This window comes from Lepus europaeus, chromosome 11 (assembly GCF_033115175.1).
Source record: "Lepus europaeus isolate LE1 chromosome 11, mLepTim1.pri, whole genome shotgun sequence".
Taxonomy (NCBI): Eukaryota; Metazoa; Chordata; class Mammalia; order Lagomorpha; family Leporidae; genus Lepus; species Lepus europaeus.
In genome coordinates, this window is record NC_084837.1 from 5,397,467 (window position 1) to 5,406,544 (window position 9,078).

Below are 9,078 nucleotides of genomic sequence, written 5' to 3' on the forward strand. Positions count from 1 at the left end.
ATTCTCTCATTCTCTTGCTCTCTCTGTCTCTCTCTGCTGCTTCCTTTATAAAAGGCAAAATAAACAAATGAATATTTAAAAAGTTTCCAAAGTGTATATGGATTTATAAAGTATGATTTATTACTAATTCTGACATCAGATTACAAAAAATATAAAATGCAAAATTATGCTTTTATAAAACTTAAATGAAGGTACTTTAAAAGGTAATGAAAAATAGAGTTGATGGGCAGAGTTAAAAGTTAAGTTTATTTTGGAAAAAAAATTTGAAATCTATGTATAATTTTTTTCTTAATGTTCATTTCTCATGAACTTTTTGAAGACTTCACATAGTTGGTTATATAGCTGAGAATTCTTTCTGTAGTTCTCTGATTTTTGTTACATAGGAAGAATCTCATTGTGCAGTCCCTCCTATTTTTTTTTTCTGCTTTATCCTAGGCACTGATTATAGGAAGGGAGCTCAGTCTTCCTGAATCAGGCACTCATTCACTTCTCCTCACTCTTGCTCCTGTCAGTTTGTCTTCCAAAAACATCCTTGATGCAGATCAGCGGACTGCAGATATAAACTTTAGAGTGAGGCAGGTCTAAGTTTTAATCAAGTTGTTTTTTTCATATTTGGAAAACTATGTTCTCTGAATTTCAGGTTCCTAACACAATGAGAATAGAGTAGAGTCATGTGTGGGGAACAGCAAACAGCCCCTGAGATAAAAGACAGCAGTCATGGACAGAGGTCATGGCTTTCTCTTCTCTCTGTTCCCATCCAGATTTACCGATCCTTCAAGGCCCAACTCATTTTGTAGTTCCTGCACAATATCATCTATGACTTCCTCTGACCGAATGTAATGTATTCAATTTCTAAGAATCTTTTCTGTAGGACTCACCTATCATTAATTCACAGTTCCATGAATTAAGTGGATATACAGTCCTCCCGTATGCAAGGACATATGTTACAATATGACAGTATATGCCTGAAACCACAAATAGCACTCAATTTGCATTCTGTATACTATGTTTTTTCCCTTATATGTACACACAAGGGGAAATTTAATTTATAAATTAGGCACAGTAAGACATTAACAACCATAAATAGAAAGCTATAAAATATACAATAAACATATGAATATGCTCTGTTTTGGAAATTTTAAAGTTAATATTTAAAAGTATATTTATTTGTTCATTTAAGAGAGTGATAGACAAAAAGAGAGACAGACAAAGAGATTTTCCATCCATTTGTTCAGTCCCTAAATGCCTGCCATAGCCAAGGTTAGGCCAGGAGAAGCCAGGAGCCAGGAACTCCATCTGGAGCTCCACCTGGGTGGCAGGGTATCAACACTGGGTCATCCTAGGTCTATTACCATGATGCTGAGTCAGAAACAGTGTAGCCATGACTTGAAATGGACCTCTGACATGGGATACCAGTATTGTAAGCAGTGGCTTAACACACTGAGCCACAATGCAAGCCCTACATGGTATTTTTGCACCATGGTTGACTACAAGTAGCTGAAACCAAGGAGAGTGAAACTGCAAATGAGAGAGTCTACTTTACAAAGTAGGTCCCTAACAAGAATGAGAGTTCATTACCTACCTGTAGTTTCTTCCTCGCTCATGTATTATAAGTTATCAATCCATGGACAGTGATGGACAGTTAGATCTTTTTGGTGAGTTTTGAATGCTCAAGTAAATGTATCGGCCATTAACATAGAGTAATAAAAACTCGAGTCTGTAATCATGTCTCCTCTGGGTTCATCCAGAGCAGATTGAAAGCTCTCAGTGGTCTGTGTGTGGTACCAGAGACTCCATCTGGGTTGTCAAGGTAGAATGTCACCATCCTGAGAGACAAGAGTGCTCAAAAAAACCCAGAATGTTCCAGATTCTTTTCAGGCTGTTCAAGAGTGCTAAGAACCCCAAGTGGTGGACACATTGATACAGTGAAGTGAATAGATGGTTCCTACAGTTACAATTTATTCTCCCTCACTGGCCTGTCAGTCAAAGTATACTACTTGGGAACAGAATTTCTATGGGATGGAAGCAGACAAAGAGAGAGAGATGGGACAATGCAGTCAATGAGACCTCTCCAAATTTTATTTCTATTTGTGTGTTCAGACTAACATTATTGGCATGCCACATTTAATGATCAAATCCCAAGATTTTGGGTGAAAATGTAGCAAAATGGCCTAATTTTACTTGTGAGAAAACACCACTTGTATTACCCTCATTTACTTGCTTATTTTCCAAGTAGTAAACCATATAAAGATATCTTGTTACTTGATAATTTAAAATCAGACAGTAATGTATCTTTAATATAGAATTCTTCACAAAGTAGCTTTTGAGAACTTTTTTTTTTATTTAAGAAAAAATAAATTATCACATTTATCTCTTCCTGATGGTATCCAGAATGTAATAGGAATAAATATGTAGCAAGGATTGTGTTGAGCTGTAGGTTGAGATCTGCTTTCTGAAAAACAATGAAATAAAAAAATGCACTAAACAATATGTAGACGAATTCTTTTGTATTACCTTATCTCCATCAACAAAAATTTAATTGTTTGATCCCAACTACATTTTTAAAAAATAAATAAATAAACCTTCAAATGAAGAGGAAAGCAAGCTTTCAGGAAAGTTTTGGTCATAAATACAAACAAGGTTTTGATATCAGAAAGTAATTATTGCTTTGTTCCTCTTTTGAACAGCAAGGGAGGGACCTTGTCTTGGCATTTTTTTACTCCATTCTATTAACCTGCCAAAATTCACAGAATGTCATAACATCTATTATTTCTTTGTACCTGTAGCTACTGATGTCCCCTTTTGAGATCTTACATTGTGCTATCTCATGTTTCTTCCTCCCTTTTCTTTATTTGCATGTCATAAGAATGCTGAATTTGCCAAACTTTCAGGTAAAGACTTTTATAAGCTTGCTGGATGTTCTCTTGGACACCTCCACAAAGTATTCTAGGGACCAACGGGCCTTGCAGATCATTCCAGAAGCCCCGGTCCAGAGATGTTACACAGAGGCGCAGGTCTCTCCATAAAAACCCTTTTAAAAGTTGACAGCCAAGGATGTTCCTGTAACTTTGGTTATTTTATCCTGATAATAAAAGCAGTATGTTACAAAGTATTTGAGAAGCAGGAAAAAAGCATAGAGAAGTTCTTAATCTCACATGTAAATACCTTTAATATTTTAATGTTTTCTGTTATATATACATACACATATGTAAAAAGGTAGATTTTTGTAGTCTTAATTATTTCAACCTACATTAGAAAGAAAACATTTTCCTTTGTCACCAAATAATTTTTAAAATTATTATAAGCTTCAAAAAGTTCTTGGAAAAGTGAAATTAAAGGGTAAGTTTAGAGTAAGCATTTACCCTAGCAGTAAGAAACCAGTTAAGACAGCTGTGGACAACTTCACATGCTTAAGTTTAATACCAGGTCCCAGCTCCTGACACAAGCTTCGTGCTGGTGTGGACCCTGAGAGGAGGCAGTGATGGCTCCAGTGGTTGGGTTCTTACTGCTCATGTGAGAGACATGGGTTGGCATTTTTGGCTCCCAGTCTCTGCCTATCCTCAGTCAAACCATTGCAGGCATTTTGGGAGTGGGCCAGCAATGAGGGAGCTCTCTGTATCTTTCCCTATCTCTCAAGTTATAAAAAAGAAGGTTAAGTTTATTTTGGTGCAAAATATTTTTAAATGTCTGCATATGAGTGGCTTTCAAAAGAGTCATGGGAAATGCTTATTATAAAAAAGTTATGCAAGGATCTGAAAAATTTTTGCACCAAAATATACTTATCTTTTACTTCCATTCTCCATGAAGTTTTTCAAGCACTCTAATATATTCACTGCTTTAATAAATAATAATTTAAATTGATATTGGCTTTTTAGACTATTATGGATATTACTTGAAAAAATCTATTTTTCACATTGGAAGATATGATTTTATGTGATCCAGTTTGGTCTGGTTACAGATATTCTCCCTAATGCCTGAGACAAAAACAATTAGAACTCTATTAAATCAATGGCATTTAAAAGTTTAGCAACACTTTTCAGATGAGCCTATTTAAGGGGAAACACATTTATTCACACAAGATTATGATGAAATGTTAGAAATTGCTATCAGTCAACTACAGGACAGCCAAGTAGGGGCTGTCATTCTGTAAGAGCTGGTTCACAAACCTGAACTTGAACTTCTAGACTCCTGAGCAGCAGTCAACAGACTAAGACCTGAGGACAAAATGCAGCTCAGAATACTTTGGTAAGACATGTGAGCCACGTGGCTTTTATGTGTGTGCATATTTGGGACAAAAAAAAATCTTACAGATATTATTTTGTGACACATAAAATTATGCAAATTTCATACTTTGGCGTCTGAAACAAAGTTTAAGTGGAGCACATTCAGCATTTATTTGTCCATATCACAACAGCAGAGACAAGAAATGAGCAGGAAAAGGGCAAAGCCCATCACAGATAGACTATTTATTACCTGGTCCTTCACGGAAGAAGATTCCTGACCTCGCATCCAGGTGATTAGGTTCTACTTAAGGCGGCAGTAAAGAAGCTCTGTGCTCCTTGTATTTCAGCCCTCAATCCAAATGTCCTTCCTGGTTGCAGCAGGATTCCTTGTGCCCATTAGGGAAGCCAGAAGGATTGTCCCTGTTTATTTGCTATCAGAGCGGCCTTTGAACTCCAGGAAAGCTGCCATCTTGTTTGTGCTCACTCCTCGAATGCTTAGTGTCTGCAGCATGAAACACTGGTAGGTTCTATAAACTTCTTGTTATCTTGAGACAGGGCAAGACCTTTCCCCAATTTATTTACTTTTGGAGGAGGAGGATGAAAGATTGGGTCCTAAGTGTTATTCAATGGCATGACATGGTGTTCCCTGGAAGGCAGCCAGAACTGATGCTTATGAGGTGTTTGTCTGATAAACTGTACCCCGGTGACACGAAGCAGAGCCCAGAGGAGGTGACAGTCCATCTTTCTAACTCAGGTTTGATTTACAAATCAGAAGAATGTGCAAAGACTGTTGAAGCCAGACCCACCCCTAGGACAGTCTAATCAGGAAATAATGACCTCGGCTTGTGAATGACTGTGTGGAAGGTGGCACGATTTGGACTCTTGTTGAAGTATATTATAATATTGTCACGAACACAAAATAGAGCCCAGACAACCACTAACTGTGATGTTTGCTTTACGAGCTGGACGTCTGGGAAATAATTATCAGCTGGTGTCTCTGGGTCACAGAGAACCCATCTAATTAAAGGAAGCCAAGAAGTGAATATGTGGAAACTTCCAACACAGCTCACATAAACAGAAAAAAAGAGTTGGGAAGAGAGAAAGAGTGTGTCAAGGTGCCTCCAAAATTAAAATCAGATTCAGAAAAATATGAGGAACCCAAACGTTTCTTTCAGAAATCTACAGAGACCATGAGCTACTTCCTGCTACCCAGTTGCCCTCAACTTCAAGCTTAGAGCCAAACTGAAATTGTAGATGTTCTATATGATTTCAGAAGGCTCTAAGAACAGATTTTAGTTCTGGCCATGGAAATTCTATAAGATTTCTGTAGAGTTCAACAGAATGTTTGATAGCATTTAACAAAAAAAAAAAAAAAAAAAGAGTCAGTTATCTGAGGTCAATATAAAATATAATATATTTGTAAATGCATTATCTTATTTGTGCTATCACATTAAATGTAAGTAATATTTTGAGTTTTTGCAATAAAAATATTGTAACTATGATAGAGCAGTTTGGAAATTCAGAAACTGAGTGAAACAAAAACAAACTCCACAGTTCTTCCATACAAAGACAACATTATCTAAGGATTGTTTCCTTTAACTTTTTTCTGTGGTGTTGTTTCACAGTTGTTATTCTCAGAGTTCACTGTAAATTCTTGCTTTTTCACTCCACTATAAAACATAATTTCTAGATAAGACTTTTATAGCTATCTAGAATCTACGAGATGGAGGGACAACTTTTCAAAATTGTTGGAAATTAAGAGTAAATCTAATTCCAAAACCTTAACATGTTTTCTCTCAAATCATAAAGAAAGCAAGACTTTTGTACCTTTCTCTTTTGTCTCACTATTTCTTTTTTTGGCTATGATCTTGCAGTTTTGATGAAGACTAAACTTAAAAAACAAACAAATGAAAAAAAGAGGTAGAGGGTAGGGCTGAAAGAGGGATGAAAAGAAAGAAAATTTAAAAGTCCAGCAAAAAAAGAGAAGAAAAGTCAGCAAACTGTGACATCTGGTCCTGGTGAGACCAGTGGCATTTGTGTAAAAGAGTAGACATATCCTTAATCTAGGTTTCTCAAAGGTTATCATTTTGACACAGATTTCATTAAATCCATAATAAGCAGATTTGAAATTCAGAAAGGAAATATACACCCAGATCAGAATTCACTTTTTAAAAAAAAATATTTATTTATTTATTTATTTGAAAGTCAGAGTTACAGAGAGACAGAGACAGAGACAGACAGAGAGATTGTCCATCTGCTGATGCTCTCCCCAGATGGCTGTAATGGCTAGGGCTGGGCTAAACCTAACCCAGGAACAGGGAGCTCCTTCTAGGTCTCCCATGTAGGTAGCATGTGCCCAAGCATTTGGGTCACTTTCCACTGCTTTTCTGAGGCCACTAGCAGAGAGCTGGATCAGAAATGGAGCAGCCGGGACACGAACTAGTGCCCATATGGGGTATTGTCATCAGAAGCAGAAGTTCACCCGATATACCACAACACCAGCCCCCAAAACTCACTTTTTTTAACATCTTCAAATGAATTATTTTAATAAATAAAAAGGTGGCAATAACATAAATTGTCATTAAATATACACAAGCATAACCCTACTGTCTCAAATAATCTCCCACTAAGCCTAGCACAGGATGGACGGTCAGAATACAAACTGATGGTCATTCTTGATCCTGGATGCCTATCATAAAACACCCATGGTTCTCATGGAAATCCTATAAAAGATTCCAAAATTATATGTAAAATCATGGGGAGCTTATATTTTATACAAATTCATTTTATACGGTATTATTAGGCTTAAAGACATGGCCTCAATTACAAATGAAAATTTCATTTTGAATTTCTTGCCATTTTATTACCAAATCTCTCAATTACAGAATTAACATTTTTTATTAAAAACTTTTATTTAATGAATATAAATTTCCAAAGTACAGCTTATGAATTACATTGGCTTCCGCCCTCCCTTCACTTCCCTCCCACCCGCAACACTCCCCTTTCCCGCTCCCTCTCCCCTTCCATTCACATCAAGATTCATTTTCAATTCTCTTTATATACAGAAGATCAGTTTAGTATATATTAAGTAAAGATTTCAACAGTTTGCCCCCATATAGCAACACAAAGTGAAAAAATACTGTTGGAATACTAGTTATAGCATTAAATAACAGTGTATAGCACATTAAAGACAGAGATCCTACATGATATTTTTTAAAAATTAATTAATTTTCTATGCCATTTCCAATTTTTTTTTTTGACAGGCAGAGTGGACAGTGAGAGAGAGAGATAGAGAGAAAGGTCTTCCTTTTTGCCATTGGTTCACCCTCCAATGGCCACCGCGGTAGGCGCGCTGCGGCCAGCGCACCGTGCCGATCCGATGGCAGGAGCCAGGTGCTTATCCTGGTCTCCCATGGGGTGCAGGGCCCAAGGACTTGGGCCATCCTCCACTGCACTCCCTGGCCACAGCAGAGAGCTGGCCTGGAAGAGGGGCGACCGGGACAGGATCGGTGCCCCGACCGGGACTAGAACCCGGTGTGCCGGCGCCACAAGGCGGAGGATTAGCCTATTGAGCCACGGCGCCGGCTTGCCATTTCCAATTTTACACCAGGTTTTTTCTTTTTTTCATTTCCAATTATCTTTATATACAGAAGATCGATTCTGCATATACTTAGTAAAGATTTCATCAGTTTGCACCCACACAGAAACACAAAGTGTAAAAATACTGTTTCAGTACTAGTTATAGCATCACTTCACATTAGACAACACATTAAGGACAGATCCCACATGAGATGTAAGTACACAGTGACTCCTGTTGCTGACTTAACAATTTGACACTCTTGTTTATGGCATCTGAAATCTCTCTTAAAATACAAAAGTCTTTTATTTAGTTTTTCACTTAGCTTTCTATTTTGGTATCGACAAAAAGGATGTGATGATAAGTCCAACATAAGAATGAGAAAGAAGGCTGGGTTGCGTGAGGAGGCTTGGTTGAGAGGCGAAGACACAGGATCCTTCCCAAGCCAGAGAGTCAGGTGCACAGCCTGGCTACGGGCACCTCAGAAGCAGTCTAGTACCAAAGTCCTCAGCTCTCATGACAGAAGGGAGCATTTGTTCATGAGGTTGGACCCTTTCCAATGTGTTACACCATCCGCCACAGGTTTTGCTGGAAGTCTTCTTTCCAAAGAAATCCATGTACCAGGCCAGTGTTCCTGCATGCTATGAAGATCCCAAATGATACTCGCTGTCTTCGTGGGAACTGGGTGAGCATGTGTAATCTGAGCTTTTTGGGTCTATCTCCTTGCTGTGACATTGTAACATTGAAGTGCAGATTTATAGCAAGCTCTATGTATATTTTCTTAGTCTCAAGCCCCCACCCCCTTTCACAGATACATACACAACATGTCATGTAGAAAATATAAATTGTTGATCGTACAGGCACTTTCTTCCTTTTTAAACCTTTCCAAAGGTCTTTTTGTTAAATACACCCAGATGCCGTTTGACAGATGAGGGGCTAATTGCTCTGTGAATTACCTCTATCGATTCCTGTTTCATGTTGAGCCAAACAAACAAAAGATATTAATGCTTTGAAAAAAATGAATGATGACCTTTCTCTGCAAACACAGCTTGCGGTCTCTGATTATTGGTGATTCCAGAGAGCAGCGGTCAATCGCAATAGCTGTAACGCTATGATCACTATAATAAGCTTGCCTGACCTTCTCTGCCATGTTAAGTGGTTTAAATTTATTTGCCCAACAACAGAAGAGCTTTCATTTAAAGTCACAGAACATTCAATTCAATTTAAAGATGTAGTGTCTTCTTTCTTCTTCCTCCTTTCTTGTCTCTTGACCACTTC